The following is a 21,353-nucleotide window of genomic DNA, read 5'->3' as shown; positions in this document are numbered from 1 at the left end:
TACACAGTCACAGGAACCTCCATACAAGCATTTGGATAGAAATGAAAACAAATTTCATATTTTGTGAGTAAAATATTTTGTTAGTGACAAAAACCCTCTGAACCTCATTTTCACCTTTTGTGCTCACATTAATATTTTTGTTAACTTTACAGATATTATACAGTATGTTCTGTCTCACAATGAACATATAGCAAGGATTTAATTTGAGGTCATAAACTAACTCAGTGATACTCATAAAGAAAATGATACAAAAATAATACTTCTAGCTATAGTCCATTATTTATTAACAGTGATTTATTTGATGGTAAAATAATAGATAATGCATCTATCTATCCTTTTTCTGCCCCTTATCCAGGTCGTAGGGACAGCAGTCTAAGCAAAGATACCCAGACATTCCTTTTCCCTGTCACCTCCACCGGGGAGATACTGAGACCTTCCCAGGCCAGCCAAGAGATATAATTTATCTACCATGTCCTGGTTCTGCCCAGAGGTCTTCTACTGGTTGGGCTTACTCGAAACACCTTGTCAGGAAGTTGTCCAAGAGACATCCTAATCAGATGCCTGAGCCAGCTCAACTGGCTCCTTTTGATGAAGGGGAGCAGCGGCTCTTCTTTGAGCTCAAGACACCCTGCCTCAGGAATCTCATTTCTGATGCTTGCATCTGCTATCTAGTTCTGCCGGTCACCATCCACAGGCTTGAGACCACAGGTGAGGGTATGAACATAAATCAACAGTTCGGCTCAGCTCTCGCGATTTGCTATGACTGACTGATACAACATCTGCAAGATGGCAGACGCTGCTCAGATCTGCATGTCAATCTTGCGCTCCTTTCTTCCCTCAGTTGTGAACAAGGTCACAATAGACAGATAATGTATTTGCTGCATATATTTACTACTATATAGTCACAATTCCCCAGTCAGCATATAACTATTTAAGCATGAAACGAACAGGCCTTATATCATTATCTGTCATTTTCAGCATCAGATTAGATAGACACATACTACATACATGTGGACTGTGAAACCAGAAAAACTAAAGTCGTGTCACCAAAAACCGATTATGCTGTACTCTATCAGCTTACAAAATTCCTCAAGTCCATCTTTTCCAGATAAATCCTCTTAATATGTGGGTATCACATAACTTAGCTTTCCTTAATGACAATTTACACGGTATAACAGACGAGGAAGCCAATGGCAAGACTATTACCGAAGTGGGATCTCAATGTATACAGTCTGCCATCTTCGTCGCTGCGCTAGAAGGATTTTCAGGATCGGATGACATTATCTCCAATCCGTCCGTTGGCTTCAAAGGTGTGCCAGGCAATGTTCCAAGGCTTTACACTCTTTCTCCATGTGCAGGCCCTCACTTAGGTAAATCATGCCATTCCAAACAAGGCAAAGAGAGGATTCAATTTCATGCTGACTCTAACACACAGAAATTGTGCACGTTGCCCATTTGCAGTTGTTGTTAACTTGTCTTGTCTTAAGAGACTTGCCTAGCAATTTTAAATGCTGGGCCCCTGTACTAAATCACACAAATCAGCTTTGTGTTAGCTGTACATGTGAGAAGAAAAGAAAAGCAGATTTTAAATATTTGCACAGAGCACAGTGATATATTAAACTTATATTCTGATTACAGTATCGTAATGTTATTGCATAATTTATGTATGAGTGATGGACTATGCAATTGAACAAGATTAGTTGTATTAAAAATTGGTCAAACAATTCTAACAAAGTAAAATTTTAACAGGCGACAAGTAAGGTAATGTAGTATATATTCCGTGGATAACATTAGATACCAAAGGAGATCTTGATATGCCATTCGTATTAAAACGTTTACAGTTTCCCATTAGAATAGCTTTTGCTATGACAATTAAAAAATCAAAGGGACAAACATTTGAAAAAGTCAGTTTATTTATTAGAGAGAAAGAAGCGATATTTACTCACGGGCAGTTATACGTTGCGTTTTCACGATGCAAGTCCAAACACGGAATCAAAATTCAATGCGATCTTGAAGAGAAGTTAATTCCAAATATTGTTTTAACTGAAGTTTTAAAGTAAAAGTGAAAATAATGCATATGTAACAATTCCCATGAAAATAACAATCTCTTTAAATTGTATATTCGGTTAACCAAACCTGGGGGTTGGCGAGCAAAGTGAGGATAATTAAAAAAAAACACAACTTTAAAAATAAAAATAAATGAACAAACAATGAAGAACTCAGACTCAGTTAACACTCTGAACTGGCCACTCTATTTAATTTCAAGAACAACAGGGGTGCGGTGGTGCTCAGACATAAAGAATGCTGGCAGTCACCTCCAGTTCGCCCTCTGTTGATCGTTCTGAGTGTCAACTGGATGATAACATGCACATAAGACCGCAAGATTGTCGTTGATTGTTCGTTTATTACGATTGTTATAGTTGTCTTTGTATACCATGTTGTCAGTTGAGCACTCCGGTTGACCAAGCCATGGAAGCTTACTGTTGAGAATGCAACGTACAGTTGTACAGGAGAAAAATGGCAATCTTTTGTAGGTCTATGAACTTAATTTATGCCTGTATGTGTCAGTCGCTTCATATTCTTTTCGTACCTTATCAATTGTGTGATGTGTTTTTTGAACAGGTTTGATTCATCGAAGTGATCACTCGTGCTGTGTTCAGTCAGTTCACGTGAGCCGCTCTCTTGTGTGATGTTGCGATGTCCACGGCTTTATTTAATGTTAGCTAAGACCCGGCACTTAAAAGTTTCTCGCTACAGCAATTTTAACTCTGTTTCAAAGTGATCCAAAGTCTCGTTTATACCTCGTGTCTTCTCATTAAACTTGTATCTCACGAATATGGTATTGCAAACGGCAATTAGCGTTTCTATAAACTTAATTTAAACTTACGGTTTACATATGCGTCACTCACTCGCTTCTTATTGTTTCGCTGCCTTCTCAATTGTGTAATGAATGTTTTCTTCAGTGATCTTTGTGGCTGTTCCTTGTTTTCAGTTCACGTGATTACGTAGGAGGCATGATGACGCGATGCGTGACTCCGCCTCCCACGGCCATCGAGCTGCACTCCATTACAGCATATGGACAAAAAAGAGGTTCCAGTTATGACCATTATGTGTACAATTTCGAAATGAAACCTGCCTAACGTTTGTAAGTAAGCTGTAAGGAATGAGCCTGCCAAATTTCAGCCTTCCACCTACACGGGAAGTTGGAGAATTAGTGATGAGTGAGTGAGTGAGTGAGTCAGTGAGGGCTTTGCCTTTTATTAGTATAGATTTACACTAGTACAGTCTCAGTACTAAGTTTTGACCTGAAACTATACTGAAATTCCTCAAACAAATTATTATTAGCTAATGAGCTTGTGGTTTTCTCAAAACAAGAAGTTCATGTCATTTGGACAAAAGTGTCAAGTTTGAGAGAGGTCTGAAGTTGCTATAGTCCAAGGGATCTTGTTCAGGTTTTTAAGGCAATGGGGTAATCACAGCAGTTTTCAAACAAGCATGAATAGTGCATGTCAGGTTAACAATTAATAATTTGAAATTAATAATTTATCCATCAATGGGCATAAGCCAAGAGCAGAAAGCCTTTACCAGAAATGCAGATGTAGGATCAAGAATACAAGAACAAGATCTACTGTAGATGTAGCCATACACTCAGCAGTTAACTTCACTTGTGGAGGAAATCCTGTATGTGTGTGTAACTTTTGTATTGCTATATCATAATGCAGATTAAAGTAATTGTTTATTGTGAACCAGTCTGCTTCCCTGCCGCACACCAGCACTGTAGCTTTCATTAGATAAGAGCACAGAAGGCCGAAGCAGGCCATTTCAAGTGTAAAGCAGTCTCACCCAGCAATGTGAACATGGTTGGTATCACAGTATCAGCAACCTCTGTCATCTTCTTCTAGACTCCATCACAGTCTTCCGGATCACTGAGACTGAGGCAAGCTGCATGGGGTTCCCATTTACACTTCTTCCCCTGAAGTTTTCACCCTCTGTCTTTAATTCGCCCGAGGCGTGTGAAGAGATGCACTCTCCTTCTCTGCCAGATGGGAAGCCCTTGAAGCTCTCGCACACAGCTGCTTTCCTGTGATGAGCTGTCTGTAAGGCACTATACAGCCAGTCCACTGGGATTTCAAGCAACATTGCATGGTTTTAAGACTTATTTTCAGCCCTCTGCATAATTTCAGTTTTCAGGCTTTGAGAGGATGCAAATATGGGGTCCCAGATCCCATATTTGCACCTTGCCTTTTGTGTTTTTGCTGCCTTTATAAAACCAAGCATAAAACAATCCCACTGGAATGGGATGGATGGATGGATGTGGTGGCAATCATTGAAAATGAAAACATTATTCAGTATTTTGTGGACCACTACAGGACCACACTGGTTTACCTTTCATTGTGATGGATGCAAGGTTGGTGCAGTGGTGGAATTTTTTTCTAGCCCAGAATCACGCAGATAATTCCATATGTTTAACCATTAAAAGCAATGAAATAAAAAAATGATACCTGAAAAATTATACATTTCATTTTCCTGTCATTCTAATGGCACTCTGGGTGTTTTAGGATACATAATACTTCACATTTGGTGGTCCATTTTCTAAATGAGCTCCTAATATTACCATATATGGATTTTTGTTATTACGCAATTCCTTAGGCAATGTTAAAGAAGAAAAACAAGAAAATGTCTAGGAAAAAAGAAATTGACTTTTTTGTGGGCTAAAGTGAGCTTTTCTCTGTTTCTCAAGTTAATGCCTGTGGCTTTCTAAATGTGTTGAACAGCTGTTTGTATTGCTAGATTGATGATAATGGATAAGGTCAACTAACCGATAGCTTTGTAAATTGACTATGTTTGTAACAACAGAATCAGATAATATTCATTAGAGCAGGGCCTAATGGATAGGAGTCCAAACCACAGGCAGCACTGATGATTTCCGTTGAGAAGAAATCCCAATGAAAAGTGGGCGACAGTAAGATTCATTGTCTTTCTTTTTCTTAAATTGGAGGCCTTTCACGTTGATTGATTTCATCAACATTCAATTTGCTGGAAGCCACAGAACATATCTTTATAACTTTCCACATCTGTGCCACCTTCTTGTATCTTCTTTCTGGTATAATTGCAGTCATCGGGAAATTCAGTCTGAGCCAGCCGACTAGGTGATGGCAATAGAGATGTTCAAATTAATTTTTCACTACTCTGTAACTAATATTACTGTCAGTAATCAAGAAATCAGGTTGGCTTTTTTTGGAGGAAAAAAAAAGCAAAAACCATGATTTAGAATAAAATTGAGGTTTGAAACAAAAAAGTTTATAGCATTTTAGTGTTCAGTCAAGATTGGGTAAATTCAGTGGAATTCATTAAGGACTACACAAGACTGTCAAAAAAATGCTAAAAATACTTTTTGACATCCTAATTAGCCTTAAATCAGCACCCTGATGTTTTGGCTCCCTGAGACCTGAGTGGCCGAGTGCTCTCATTGCTCAATTAATTTCAGAATGTTGCTCTTTCCCTTTGCTATCATTATGATCATAACTGTGGTTGTTGTTTTTCTGACCAGAACATTTCCAGCAAGCAATGTCCTATAATTATGATTTTGGTTAAGTTTAAAAATGCAAAAATCTAAAGCACACAGCTGGAAGAAAACAGAACAAAGGAACCCCTAGGGCACCCCCCTTATAAACCCTATTAATACTGGAAGATTAAAAAACAGTTGAGCTAACAACAAACAACTTCTGATATGCGATACAGTAGAGGACCCATTGCTAATGATGTTAATAATAATAATAATAGATGTTCTATCAGACGGTTGTGGCGAGCGCCCTCTTCTACGCGGTGGTGTGCTGGGGAGGCAGCATATAGAAGAGGGACGCCTCACGCCTGGACAAACTGGTGAGGAAGGCAGGCTGTATTGTAGGCATGGAGCTGGACAGTTTGATATTTGTGACAGAGCGACGGGCGCTGAGCAGACTCCAGTCAATCATGGAGAATCCACTGCATCCACTGAACAGGATCATCTCCAGACAGAGGAGCAGCTTCAGTGACAGACTGCTGTCACCGTCCTGCTCCACTGACAGACTGAGGAGATCGTTCCTCCACCACACTATGCGACTCTTCAATTCCAGCTAGGGGGGTAAATGTTAACATTATACAAAGTTATTGTATGTCTGTATACCTGCATTGTTATTACTCTTTAATTTAATTTTTTCTTTATCAGTATGCTGCTTCTGGAGTATGTGAATTTCCCCTTGGGATTAATAAAGTATCTATCTATCTATCTATCTATCTATCTATCTATCTATCTATCTATCTATCTATCTATCTATCTATCTATCTATCTATCTATCTATCTATCAGTGGCGGGCCGTCAGGGCCTTCAAGGCCTTCTCTGCTGGCCTAAAAAAATATCTGAATCACAAACTGATGTTAATTATATTTTGTCCATGAATACTTATTAAATAATTCCAAATAGTCTGTCCGCTTCCTTTCATAACTTTTCCGATGGCTGTGCTGCTTCCAGACATGTATTTTCGTATTAAAGCATTTAACCAATCACATTTCAGCCATCATTTGTTGCCAGGCAGGGTCAAAGTCAAAGAAGTCTGCCGGAGGCCTTCACAATCCGTTCTGCAGGCCCTCTAACACAAAATAGATGTCGATTAAACCATTGCTTCAACCAATCAGATTTTGAGTTGGTTTCACTAGGGCCCTCTAGCAGGCGTACGGCAACGTCACCATATTCAGACCTGTTGATTGGATAGGATGGTGTAACAGAAAAATCTGAATGAGAGCATCATGGGGCAGCTGTACACATTGGAATGTTTGGCAGTGAGCATTCCTGTGTCCACTGCTTCAGTCGAGTGGACATTTTCAGCCCTAAAGCGAATTAAAACTTATGCCAGAAATACGACAGGGCAGGTTAGACTTTCAGCATTAGCTTCGATAGCGATAGAAAGGGACTTCGTGATGGAACTGAAGCGTACGGATAATCTGTACGACAGAGTATTTGAACTGTTTTTTGAGGAAAGATGGGAGGATGGATTTTGTTTACAAATAATCCAAATTTTTGGTGAGTAAAATGTTGCGATTTTCCTAAATAACATTGCAAGTTTATGAGTTATTATTGATGTTTTTTATGTGTGTCGCGGGCTGTAGCTGCAGTAGAAAGGAACTTGTTCACCCCTGGTTTGTCTATTCAATAAAGGCATTTATTGTGGCTACAGGAGTTATCTATCTGTGATGCAACGGCTCTTTATACTGTATTTCTGCATATTAAGATGGTTTTTATAACCATAAATTAGTTTTTGAGGGGTGGGTTGATTCAGACGGAGCACTACTGAAGGCGTAGGTGTGAAATGCATGGTCCGCCACTGCTATCTATCTATCTATCTATCTATCTATCTATCTATCTATCTATCTATCTATCTATCTATCTATCTATCTATCTATCTATCTATCAGTTGCGGGCCGTCAGGGCCTTCTCTGCTGGCCTAAAAAAATATCTGAATCACAAACTGATGTTACAAAGCAGGTTCTTAACAAACTCAGATGTGACTGGTGAGAACTTAGAGAAGGAGTTGGATGGAGTGGGAAACAGGGAAAGATACAAACAGATAATGTGTTTATGTTAGTTGAATTATTTAGGTCTTTAATTTTATTGCGGAAAAAGTGGAGGAATTCCTCACAGACTTCAGTAGAAGAGGTAGTTGGGCCAGATGCGGGTTCAAGAATTTTATTAACTACAGAGAACAAAACCCTTGGGTTATCTTGGCCACTTTCTATTATTCTGCCATAATGTGTGTTCTTGGCTGCAGTTAGTGCAAACCAGTAAGCTCTTTGGTGGTCAGAGAAAGCCTGGATGTCAACAGTGAGGCCAGACTTACGTGACATTCTCTCAAGGCGTCGGCCAGTTGCTTTCATAGATCGCAAATCTGAGTTATACCAAAAGGAAACCTCCTTATGTTTGAAAGGAGCTGTTTTATCTAATGCTGCGTGCGCCACCACCATCTACCCAAAGCACCATGATGTTCCAACAATGATGGATGGATTAAAAGCCAGAAGTCTGTATGACCATCAGCATCAAGTGACTCCGTGAAAAAACCCGAACTACAAAGAGGACTATTTCATTTATGTTAGGTAGAATGCCCAGAGGGGACTGGGCGGTCTCGTGGCCTGGAACCCCTACAGATTTTATTTTTTTCTCCAGCCTTCTGGAGTTTTTTTTTTGTTTTTTCTGTCCACCCTGGCCATCGGACCTTACTCCTTTCTATGTTAACTAATGTTGTCTTATTTTAATTTCTTATTTTGTCTTTTATTTTTCTTCTCTTCATTATGTAAAGCACTTTGAGCTACTTTTTGTATGAAAATGTGCTATATAAATAAATGTTGTTGTTGTTGTTGTTGAATGAAGGGCTGAGTTATAGTGTTCAAGAAGACTATCTAGTATTGATGGAATAGGTGAAGACACAAAAAGATCAGAAATGGATCCAGAAAGGGTAGAGGACAGATATTTTTAAGGTTTCTGTAAGAAATTTGTCGTTTACTGGTAAGAGGAGGGAGAGGTAATGAGACAGTAAAAAGCACTGCTTTATGGTCAGAGAGTCCCAAATCACTGCTATAAGTGTTGCTGACAGATAATCCAGATGTGCAGATCAGATCCAATATATGACCACCAGAGTGGGTGGGAAAATCAACATGTTGTGTCAAGTCAAAACAGTGCAGTAAGGATAGGAATTCATTTCTCAGTTTAGATGTAGTAATGTCAATATGGATGTTGAAATCGCCAAGAAGAATGGCCCTCTGGGAAAGTGAATTTAAGTGAGTTATTAGTTCAGTCAGATCAGATAAAAAGGATGCATAGTATTTTGGAGGACAATAAAGAACAATGAGTAAGACAGGACCTGATTCCGTTATTAGTTTAAGAGCCAGACACTCGAAAGACAATGGACCGTCAATGGGGATTATTTTGATGTTTAACTCCACTCTGACAATGACTGCAAGTCCTCCACCTTGTCTTGAGCTACGAGACTCTGTGATGAACGTGTAACCAGGTGGTGTCGCCTAAGTGAGAGACGTAAATACCTTGGGATTATTTAGCAGTAGTCTGTGAAACCGCACATCTGAATTGACACGTTCGAGGCATATGCACTTGCTGATAATGTCAGCACTCGCTTTTCTTTAATTTTAATCTTAGTTGTGCACATGTCTCAGGGAACTTTGCACAACTGATATTAAATTGATATATTAAATACATCTAGAGACCTGTGCTATATGATAGATAGATAGATAGATAGATAGATAGATAGATAGATAGATAGATAGATAGATAGATAGATAGATAGATAGATAGATAGATAGATAGATTCATATAATCATTCATATTTACATACACACGTGCAGGCACTGAGACGTGAAATTTTTGAAAATTCAGGTGCAAATAAAAGTGTTTTCTTCTGTCCATGCTGTGCTTATACCATGAGTTAGACATCCTATAAAACCACAGAAAACATTCTAATTAGTTTTTACAGGGCGGACTACATGCAGAAAAAGTAATAGCCCACGAGATTCCCTATGATTAGTGTAAGTGAACCGCAAGCTAAGCGCTTGAAAGCCGAAAATTCAGCAAATCCTCAGACAACCAAAGGATGACTGTGAAAGGAAGCTCACTTTAATCAAATATTTTTTAAAAAGTATATAAAACGGAAAGAATTTCTCATGACTTCACATTTTAAGGAAGGCAAGAACACACGCTTCAGCTACAATGCTATCAATGAACATTTCTTTTAAATAAAGGCTTCCTTATGGTGTTGGATAAATGATTTCACCTAATTATTCGATTGGTAATGGCTTTGCGTATAATTATCAGCATAATAACTATGAAATTGCAGCAAAGCAATCACAAAATAATAATAATAGTAATGACAATAAAAGTAATAATAAATAAAAAAATAATCATTCTCTGCACTTTATAACTTCATTTAAGGGCCTTCACATGTGAGGCACTCTTTGAAACAAGTCGCTGTGCTTTCTGCTGAATTGCTCATAAATTCGGCATTGAATAAAGTGATCAGATTACATTAAATACATTTTTGTATCCGTAACTTTCTGCTATAAATTAAAACCAGCTGAACACGTCTCAAGTGCATTTCATTTTCCGTTGATTCATGTACTGTAATATAACCTTCACAATTCCCTCATGCCAGCGAGTGTAGCTCACATTTGCTGAGTGCACCGGGAGATTAAAGCGGGTAGGAGATTGAAAACTGTATCGAGGCATCAGATAATGTAGTTGAAATATAATGAAAGTGTAAACAAAACCTGGAGCTGAAGAAATTACTTCTCATAAAAGCCTTGCGTCTTATTCAAAGCGAAATTACACGGTTCAAAGCAGAGTTTATTTCTTTTTCTTTATTATATTTGGTTTTAAAAAGGGGGAAAAAAAAGTGCAGACTTTCATTTTTTGGGGCTGCGTTTCAAGTTTCATAAACAAAAGCCCATTAAAACTGCATCTTCATGTTTCTGTGCAGCAGCTGTGCTAAAATAATCATTTCCTACAATTACTTGTAATATACTGTAGCATCTCTGCTGGGCCTTAAATACGTAGAGAGCGGCGGAGCGCTCCTGCCAAAGGTTTGCACTCCTAACCTCTCCACGACTATTCTAACTAGTGATAGTTCTGCACGTTTTATAAATAAGACCCTTTTATTCAACAGAGACAGCAGTGAATTTTCTCATTCTTCTCTTATACTTACCAGTAAAACTTTACACAAACACTACAAATAAAACAGACAGTGAGCTTGTGGTGTGGATACAGCCGCATAATTATTCAAAATATACAGCCAATTAGAGTGAGAGGGTTTGATTTGTCCCCACTTCATAAAGCCAAAGTATTGCAGATCCACTCCCAGAGCCAGTTGCTCGCTCCGAAGGCCCTGCAAGCAAACCATACGAGTGGCGGTCTTCAGCCCTCACCTGCTGCTAAACCTGCGTTAACAGCCTGCTTATTATTTATTTCCATGTTTATTCTCAGTGACATCATTTACATTTATTTTCAAAACCCATCAATTTTTTTGTGCTGTTAATGAATAACTACCATTTGTTTTATACTGCTGTGCATGATTTTCTGCCAGTTCATTCCTTCATTTTCACTCCTCTTTCCTTGGTGAGGGTCAGGATGACAGCATGCTGAGCTAGACAGGCCAGGCCATCCTCTCTCTGGAAACGTTTCTCAGCTTCTTGTGGAGAATTCCCAGATGTTGCCAGGCCATTTAATATTAGTAATAATAATAATAATTCTTTACATTTATGTAGCACTTTTTCTCACTCCTCAAAGTGCTTTACAGAGTGAGTGAGGAGCCACTTCAACCACCAGTAATGTGTAACATCCACCTGGAGGATGTGATGGCAGCAATTTTTGGCACCAGTTTCACAGGTGGTGAAGGGGTGAGAGACAGTTAGCCAATTAGAGACCGGGGATGATTAGGGGGCCAGAATGACTAGGTCATGGTGGGCAATTTAGTCTAGACATTGGGATACATCTTACTCTTTACAAAGGATGCCCAGGGATCTTTCATGACCAGAGAGAGAGTTAGGACCTCAGATTTACATCTCATCCAAAGGATGGCACCATTTTTACAATGCAGTGCACTGGAGCATTGGGATCCACATTCAAACCACAAGGTAAGCACCCCTTACTAACCTCTCCAACACCTCTTCCAGTAGCAACCCAAGCTTTTTCTGGATGGTCTCCAATCCAATTACTAGCCAGGGCCCGAACATGCTTTGCTTCAGGTGGATGACCTGTTCTGAAGTGCTGGTGGTATGGCTGCTGGTGGCAGGTATAATCCTATCCCTACCCCTAACCAAACCCTAAAATTAACCCTACCCCTAACCCTTGATGTATGCCCTGGGGCACCACAAATTGCTTTAATTTACTCCTTCTGTTCCAAAGAAGTCACAACTCTAGGTGAGGATGAGGACTGTTTAGAAAGCCAAATCTGAGATGGTTCACAAGATGACTGAAAATAATGATAAAATTGCAGAAAAATACTCAAATCACAAAAAATCAAGATACAGTGGCAGTGATAAACTCAACTTTACAAGGTGGGCTTCTTCGTCAATATCCAAAGTGTGTTGCATAAAGCACACAAATTAACATTTGTTTCATAGATTGTTTCAGAATACACATACATGCCATTAAGATGCAACTCCAGTACAGCTGCTCGCTTGTAGTTAGAATAGGAACGAGCTGCACGCAATGATCCAGCAAGAAAAAATGAAAAGAAGGTGACGTGCCACACGGCCATGAAGGATATCACAATTTTACCTTGATGCCAACAATGTGATAATCTCATGAAGGAGATGGTAGGTCAACGTCACAAATGCTGCTGCCGCCACTCCGCTCACGTTTTAAAGCTGCACAATGTCAAGACCGGCCACCAGTCCTCGCAAGGCTTACTTGACTGCCGCCACTAGCCTTCACACTGCTCTTGTGTTTTCTGCTGTCTTCACTTTTATATCTGGACAGAAAACATGCTTGCATTTCCTATTTGCATTTCAACTCACTGATGGACCTGCTCCAGTGCTAAATCCAGGGGATAACAAAGTAGCTTCTGTAATTAACTTATACTAAGAAAAAATCTGCTGCAATTAATTCTATATTTTAATAGTGCAATTTTATCTTTTACTTTCAGAAATTGATAATCATTCTACATAATTTTGAAAAATAACTAGGGGGCTTCGCTCGCCACTATGTGCACTATGTGCCAGCAACCTCCCGTCTCTGCCACTCTCTTATGTGGCATTTCACTTTCACCAAACAACAAAACTTTTAGTTCTTGCGGATAGGCCTCTTTATTGGGAAGAATCACTACTTTTCCGCGATGGCAACACGAATTAGACGATCTACAAATCTCCAATTTAAAGTTTAAAGCCAAACAATATCTACATACTTCTGTCATATCACCTATGTCCATATATTCAATCGCTTTTCGCTTTTGCCTTTTCATCAATATCGCATTGAATTTCGATTCCGTGTTTGGAATTACATCGTGACAATGCAACATATAATTGCTATGTGAGTGAATATCGTTTCTTTATTTCTACAAGAAATGTGTCTTGACAATAGCATTCACACAAATGAGAAATGATTGAACCATGTGCTTCGTTATGTGGGCAGCACTTTTCCAAATCTCTTTGCATAAGCTCTTGTCTCGTGGGACTTTTGACTTTCACCAAACAACAAATTTTTTACTTCTCGCAGATACGCCTCATCATTGGGAAGAAACACTACTTTTTTTTTCCGTGATGGCAACACGAATTAGACAACCTACAAGTCTCTGACTTAAAGTTTAAATCCGAACAATATATTTGATCTCTTTTCATTGTTCCGTTATTTCACCGAGTAATAATTTCTGTTTGTTTGCGCTAATGCGATCTTTCCTATCCTTTTTTTGAGACTTTCAAATTTTCGTACTTCCATTATCTCTAACCTGCTCTGCATGTGTACCATATCAACGTTTTTGAATTCTTTACGACGTTCTACTTTGTCATCTACTCTTTGTCTTCTATTTCCGGCGTGGTTAAATCTCATGGCACAAAGTCTCGTCTCGTGGGACGTGAAAGTGTCTGAGAAAATCATGTCTCGTCTCCTACCAAGATTTTTATTTATAATAGAGAGATACTTAAGACATGTGAGTAACTTTTGTTATCAAAAATATCTGTATTGGCAAATTTTATGTTTTGTTAATTACTGGTAATTATTTTTGCAGAAACTAATGGCAAGCCAACATTAAGAAATTTAAGTACTACTAAAAATAACTTTTATTTAATAAAAACACACAGGAAGAAAAGGCTTCTGAAAAAGAAACAAAAGGCCAGAGGTGCTCTCTTTACAAGTCCACTAGATAGGACTCATCCCAGAAAGCCTAGCCCCAAATTCAAACTGCAGGGTTCATGCCTAAACAGGCACAAAAATTGACATAAGGAGTTTAATTATCAAAAAAGTCTCAAGATGTTCAGAAAAAATGAGAGGGAAAATGTCTGCAATTTGTGAGTTTTACTTTGAATACCGAGGGCCAGTAGATGCAGATAGAAGTTGTTAATGTCCCTTCCTGGGTTCTAAGCAGCTTGAATTTTCATAACTGCCAGTACACATGCAAAATGTATATATATATATATTGTAACAAGGCGCTATATAGGCACCTGACCCAACACAGAAGGACGCAGAGGCACGTATAAAACCAACAAGACTTTATTTTTCTTCACCCGTGGGCGCACGTCTTCCCCGTGACCCACAGGCAATACACAGTCCATAAAGCACTACAAACACCAACAAAACACTCTTCTCGCTTTTACCACCACTCCTCCTCAAGCTTAGTCCTCCTCCTCCTCCCGACCCTGGCTCATTGAGTGGTGGTGGCTGGCCCTTTTTATAGCCCACCCGGAAGCGTTCCAGGTGCTTGACCACCTGGTCCTAATTGCACTTCCGGGTGGGGCCGAAGATTCGTCCAGCCAGGCTGTTGAAACCAGACAGGTTGTAACGTCTTATATATTGCCTTTGATTCTTGTAAGTCTAAGCATTATCCTCTGATGAAGGCTCCTGGTAGGGGCTGAAAACTCAGGAATAAAAATTACTTTGTGATACGTGATTAATTTTTTCTCCCTTTGTGGCTCTCCAGCTGCTATATATATATATATATATATATATATATATATATATATATATATATATATGTTTATTTTTTTAAGAATTAGTGTTGGGGGGCAGACATGTCTGGACCGGGGCTCCCCCCTTAGAGATGGCCATGCATGGAACCTTGTGTAGTTTGCTAAAGACTGATGAAGGAGATTGCCTCTTTCAGTCAGCTGACCACAGTATCATTTATAGAGTTTGAAGGGAGCAGAACTCTACTCTGATACACACAAATAAAAGCTTCCTCAGCCCTGGTAACTTGTGTGTTTCACTCACAAGAGGTTGAAAGGAAAAGTCATAGACTTACTTTCTTGACTTATTTCTTTATAAAAAAGAACCATTGTCTAAAGTGATTGATATAGCCTAGGAACCTGAAAACCCCAGGAGAACAACAGTGTGTGTTTATATTTTGGCTAATGTTTTTCATCTTGACTTCAGATAAAAGAACTGCAATCAGCAGGTAAGAAATCGATTCAAAGAATAAATGCTGCCATCCAGCCATCCATCTTTTAAACCCGCTTTTTCAAAGCAATGGCATGGGGCAGCTGGAGCTAATCCCAGCAAGCATTGGGCACAAGGCAGGAACATTCCATGAGTGGGGTGCCTGCTCGTCTCAAAACCTTTATGCATATATATTGTAAAATGGCACAAAGAACACATATAAAGAGTTTGGTAACCCTGTATAATTTGATACTTTTGACTAGAATAAACACACAATTAGTTGTAAGGATATCTTTACAGACACAAGTCCAAACAGAACTAAAGTAGGTAACTGGTTTGCCAGTTTATGAAGGAAGATGATAGGATGGGGCGGGTCCCAGAGGATGGACACCGGAGATGACATCAGTGATAGTAGAGTAGTCAATCACATGTGCTGTGGGGGGGAGAAAGAGAGAAAGGATCGGAGAACACTGCCAACTCCTGGCTCGGTGGGTAATTACATTTACTAGAGGCCTGAAGGTGATTCCCATTCCCACGCACATTACAATATTTATATATATATTGTGGTGGACGGCCGGATCCCATGCCCGGCCAGGACGTCCCTTCTACATATGTTCCAGGGGAGCAACCATGGGCATCTCAGTACCTCCCCTGAGACACTTGGTGGCAGCCTGCCTGGCTGACGATGGTGCCTCAGTATCCCACAGGGCTCCATGGGAGATGGAGTCCTCAATAGCCCGGTTGGGAACTGGGGTGACCACCAGGGGGTGCTGCATGGATTCCACAGCCCAGCTGGACAAATCTTCAGCCCCACCCGGAAGTGCAATTGGAACCAGGTGGTCAAGCACCTGGAACACTTCCGGGTGGGCTATAAAAGGGGCCAGCCACCACTCCTCAACGGCCAGAATCGGGAGGAAGAGGACGAGGTTGCCCGGGAGAAGTGGTGGTACCAGAAGAAGGGTTGTGTGTTGTGGTTTAAGTGCTTTGGGACTGTGTATTGCCTGTGGGGTTCACGGAGAAGACATGCCCGACAGGTGAAGAAAATAAAAGTCTTGTTGTGTTTTTACACGTGCTGATAAGAAAGATCCAAACCGCGACCACTTGTTCAAGCTACGTCCTTTGATTGATCATTTATTTGAAGCATTTCAGTTGCCCTACATGCCAGGACCGTCAGTTGCAGTTGATGAAAGTTTATTGTCGTGGAAGGGCCGCTTACAGTTTCGACAGTATCTACCATTGAAAAGGGCACGGTTTGGTATTAAGATGTTTTGCTTAGCTGAGAATTCAGGTTACATTTATAGATTTCGTGTATACACTGGCAACTTGCACAACATTTAGTGGTCAATACTGCTTGAATAAATGTAAAAAATGTAAAAAAAATGTAAAAAAGTAAAAAAACAAAAATTGTTCAGATTTTGCCTGGTGTGGGGAATATTTAGGGAGTTGGCGGTTAAAGGGTTAAGGTGAACATGCAAATTCCAGGCAGGCTCTGGCTGGAAATAAAATGATCAACTGCAAGAGCTATCCACTACACCACCTTGTCTTCCATTTTATTTGTATTCTTCATGGACATCAGTCTATCCTTGAGTTTAACTAGCACACCACAATATACACACAGACAGTGAACCCACCAGTTAATCTGGCAGGCATGTCCTTGAAGATGTGAAACATATGGAAAGAAACTCACGCCGACACTGCAAGAATGTTTATACAGCTCTAAAAAAATGAATAGGTATGGGGTTTGAACCCAGGACACTTTATCTGTGAGACAGTAGCGGTAACCTCTGTTAAGGCATGCTATCCCAATTCACGGCTTCACAAAACACATTCCCTTCAATGTAACAACTCATTATTTCCATAATAATGATTACATTTACCATATATACTCGAACATAAGCCGAGTTTTTCAGCACCCAAAATGTGCTGAAAAACGTCATCCTCGGCTTATATTCAAGTCAGGTTCCGCTGACCCCGCCAACCCGACAGAAAGCTGGAGTGTACAGTACACACACACACGCGTGAGAGAGAGAGACACACACTCACACACGCATGAGAGAGACACACAAACACACACACGTGCAAAAGAGAGTGAGACACACACACAAACGCGTGCGAGAAAGAGCGAGCAAGAGAGATACCATATTGTTTTTGTTGATCCTCTTCTCCACTTACAGAGCTAGTTTACTGTTTTTCTTTGAAATAAATACTCAAAAACATTTAACCTACTGATGCCTCAATTAATGTACGGTAATTTTATTGGTATTTATTCTGATTATTGAAACTTACCAGTAGCTGCTGCATTTCCCACCCTAGGCTTATACTCGAGTCAATAAGTTTTTCCAGTTTTTGTAGGTAAAATTAGGTACCTTGGCTTATATTCGGGTCAGCTTATACTCGAGTATATACGGTACTAAGATTTCTAGACAGAATCTGTACAATGGTTATCATTTAAAAGCCAGTACCACTAAATTTGTGAAGAGAAATTTTAGAAACATTTAAAAGTCTTCATTACAAAACACATAAGCTTATTCTGTTGAGGGCTGTGCGGAGAATCAAAATGATAATACATAACAAATTTAAAGAAAAGCTTGTTCATCAAATTTTTGCACTTTGTATACAAAAGATAAATACTATTTTTAAAATGTATTTATATTTAATGATGAATGTTGATTCACCAGATATTTCTGAAAGTCTTGTAAATATAATGAAGCTGGCAAAGTCCAATGTCTAGAGTTGGCAGGGAGCTACAAAGCTAACGTAATTCAATGCTCATCAAGAACAGGCATCAATTCCTAGTGCCAATAATCCCCAATAACTTACTGAACTCCGTATTTCATTCTATTTTATAAACACACTCAGGTCCAGTAAAAGCATCAACTGTAATTGAAAATTTAATTAAAACACAAACTATCCCTCATCTTTGATGCCATTGTAATGCTATAATCAACTAGAAGACACTATTGCACAACACTGCTCAAATAAAATCAGAATTATTTTTTGCTGATTCATTAATACTGCACCCAAAACTGCTTTTCATATCTGTCTATCTAACTTTTTTTTAATCTCATGTTTTCAAAAAGAACAAAAGTTCATGCATGTGCTCCTGAGGAACACCTTCAGAAGTCATCCAAGGTGTGTAGTACCCTGCTGGGGCGAGAGGGGGAGCTACCAGTAAAGCAGCATCTTTTTTCTCTTGCTAAGCAGCGAGAAGACGCCCCTTGAGGACAATTAGCCACATCCCTTCCACCCAAGACAGCTATAAAAACCCGATGCTACCAAAGAAAGGCGTCTCATTTGGACTCAGATAAACCTAGAGGACAGAGTTCCTTACTTACTCACAGGAGCCTTTACTTTTAGAACCGAGAGGCTGGTTTATGTTCTGTTTTGCACCCGCGAGTGCCAGTTTTATTATTTTTGCCACAAAATGAAAAGGGGTACCCCAACACTTTTTATGGGTTCCTGTATTCTTTCCACTTGTCCACAAAAGAAAACAACATTCCTGATTCAATGTGGACCCAATCTGAATACCAGTAAAAATGTCAAAATGTTTGTGAAAAAAGTTGCGTAATCCAAATCTCAGATATCCATTCATGTGCCTGCAACAACACAAACACATGTCATGCTAGTTTATAACCCACTTAATCCACACCAGGGATGAGGGGAGGTGAAAGCTGGAGCCTGTCCCAGCCAGCATAGGGCAAAACGCAGAAGCAAACCCTGGACACGGCACCACACACACACACTGGGGCCAATTTAGTGTTGCCAATTCACCTAACCTGAAGGTCCTTGGACAGTAGAAGGAAACCAGAAGCACCCGGAGACACAGGGAGAGCATGCAAACCCCACATAGGGAGAATCAAAGGGCATGGGGTCTCCTTAATGCAAGGCTGCGGCACTAGCACTGTGCCCCCCTGCCTCTCACATGCATTCATGCTAAAATATTGTTAAATAAAACATTTCTGAAAAATACTGTTGTGCACAACAATGAAGGGCGCTCAAGATGATTGAGCTTTTGAAATGAAGACTCCTTTGGAAATGATATTTGCATACATTCTTTTTCTATGAATTTGAATTTGTATTTCTGGGAGTTATTGACTGTAATATTATTGTGTTTGTGACTTGTATTAATGTAAGCTCTATATCATTGGGGGCTTTGTCTTTGTTATTAATGGTTTGTAAATTCATTTTGGTGTAATTTCGGTTCTGAAGCCATTTCATTATTTCTATCTATCTATCTATCTATCTATCTATCTATCTATCTATCTATCTATCTATCTATCTATCTATCTATCTATGTGTGTTGTTTCAACGTGATTTTATGCAGGTCAGACTGATAATTCTTTTAAAAAATTCTTTCAACTTCTTTATGTTCATACCCGCATCATGTTTTGCACTTATTTATTATTTACTACTGATTATTATTATTTTTTTCTTTTATTAATAGAAATAATTGCGCCATTTCTGTCACCATTTTGTTTTTTTTAAGGGCAGTACCATTGTCATTACAATGTGATTACAATCGCTACAAATGGTGTGTCTGGAAATGACATTATTAATGTCATGATATAAAAAGTTGTGCATCAGATAAGTCATTACCATCCATCCATTTTCCAACCCGCTGAATCCGAACACAGGGTCACAGGGGTCTGCTGGAGCCAATCCCAGCCAACACAGGGCACAAGGCAGGAACCAATCTTGGGTAGGGTGCCAACCCACCGCAGGACACACACAAACACACCAAGCACACACTAGGGCCGATTTAGAATCACCAATCCACCTAACCTACATGTTTTTAGTCTGTGGAAGGAAACCCACGCAGACACGGGGAGAGAACATACAAACTCCACGCAGGGAGGACCCGGGAAGTGAACCCGGGTCTCCTAACAGCGAGGCAGCAGCGCTACCACTGTGCCACCGTGCCGCCCTTACAAGTCATTACCAATATTTGCAAATATATCCTTAAAAATATCTTGTACATGTGTATGCGTGTGTGTTTAAAGTGCTTCAGAATACCAGATCCCTTCTGCTATATTCAGTCTGCAGAGTCTACCTAGGTCATAAAAGTCAGGTTAATTATTTTCTTTTAAAGAAAAACAAAACTTACGACCAAAGAATATAGACAAATGGAGTCCATATCCAGTCAGCCAAAACGTTTATAAATGTCTGATAATGTTTCATTTGCTAGCGCTTATGATGCCCAGAAACCTTTGACATGTAACATCTCAATTAGAATCCTGTGCAAGCAGTTATGTGACAGTGGGGATCATCCAACATGATGTGAGCAGGACCCCACAGGTAAATATTTCAATTATTTACAGCAGGGAGATCATCAACAAGGCACAGGTGGCTGCAGTAACAGCTAAGCAGACAAGGCGGCATAAGCAGGGATCTTCGTCGGTAGTTAACCTAAGAGTGACAAATGAGTCTTCATAGAGAGCAGGGCCAATCCAGCCACTCTGCAGCCAGGGGCAGGGCAGATATTTTGCACTGGGTATCTTGCTAGAGGTACCAGCATGAGGTGGCAAACGGACATTCCAGAGTTTCTGGCTGAAGGGCATGCCTGCTGACTCTGAGCAGGGTGGACGTGACTATTGTCAGGGTATTGTCTGTGGATGGGTGCAGCTAAGTAGGTGCATAAGGATGGAGCTGATGGTGCGAGCACTTAGTAAGCCATGTTAGTAAAAGTGTGAGGTATGCAATGAGGCCTGTCAGCGGATGCAATGCATGTAAAGGGTTATTGATGAATGGAACTGATATCCTTTGGAATGTTTTTATTGATTTTCCATATTTATGGATCTATTCATTGCCTGAAGGACATGCACTATTTTTATAGAATTATTTAGTGACTGAAATCATTTCATCTATACTTGGACACATTTTGATAATGATAAACACATAATTCTCACTTTTTTTGAATTAATTTTAATTAAAAGCAAATAACAATCCATACAACCAAATCAAACTTAACAATACCAAAATGTAATCCAAACCCAAAAGAAAGAAAGAGAGGAGAGCCAGCCAACAAAGCAAATCTTTGGACCAGCAAGGAAGGAAGAGTATCTTTTTCAATATCAAATTCTAAAATTTTCTTGATTAGATCCTTCCATATTTTTAAAAAGTTTTGAAAAGATCCTCTGGGGATGCAGCATAAAGAAGAGGGATGCCTCACGCCTGGTCAAACTGGTGAGGAAGGCAGGCTCTATTGTAGGCACGGAGCTGGACAGTCTGA

The sequence above is a fragment of the Erpetoichthys calabaricus genome, chromosome 16 (genome assembly GCF_900747795.2).
Source record: "Erpetoichthys calabaricus chromosome 16, fErpCal1.3, whole genome shotgun sequence".
Lineage (NCBI taxonomy): Eukaryota > Metazoa > Chordata > Cladistia > Polypteriformes > Polypteridae > Erpetoichthys > Erpetoichthys calabaricus.
This window is presented reverse-complemented; position numbering follows the sequence as displayed.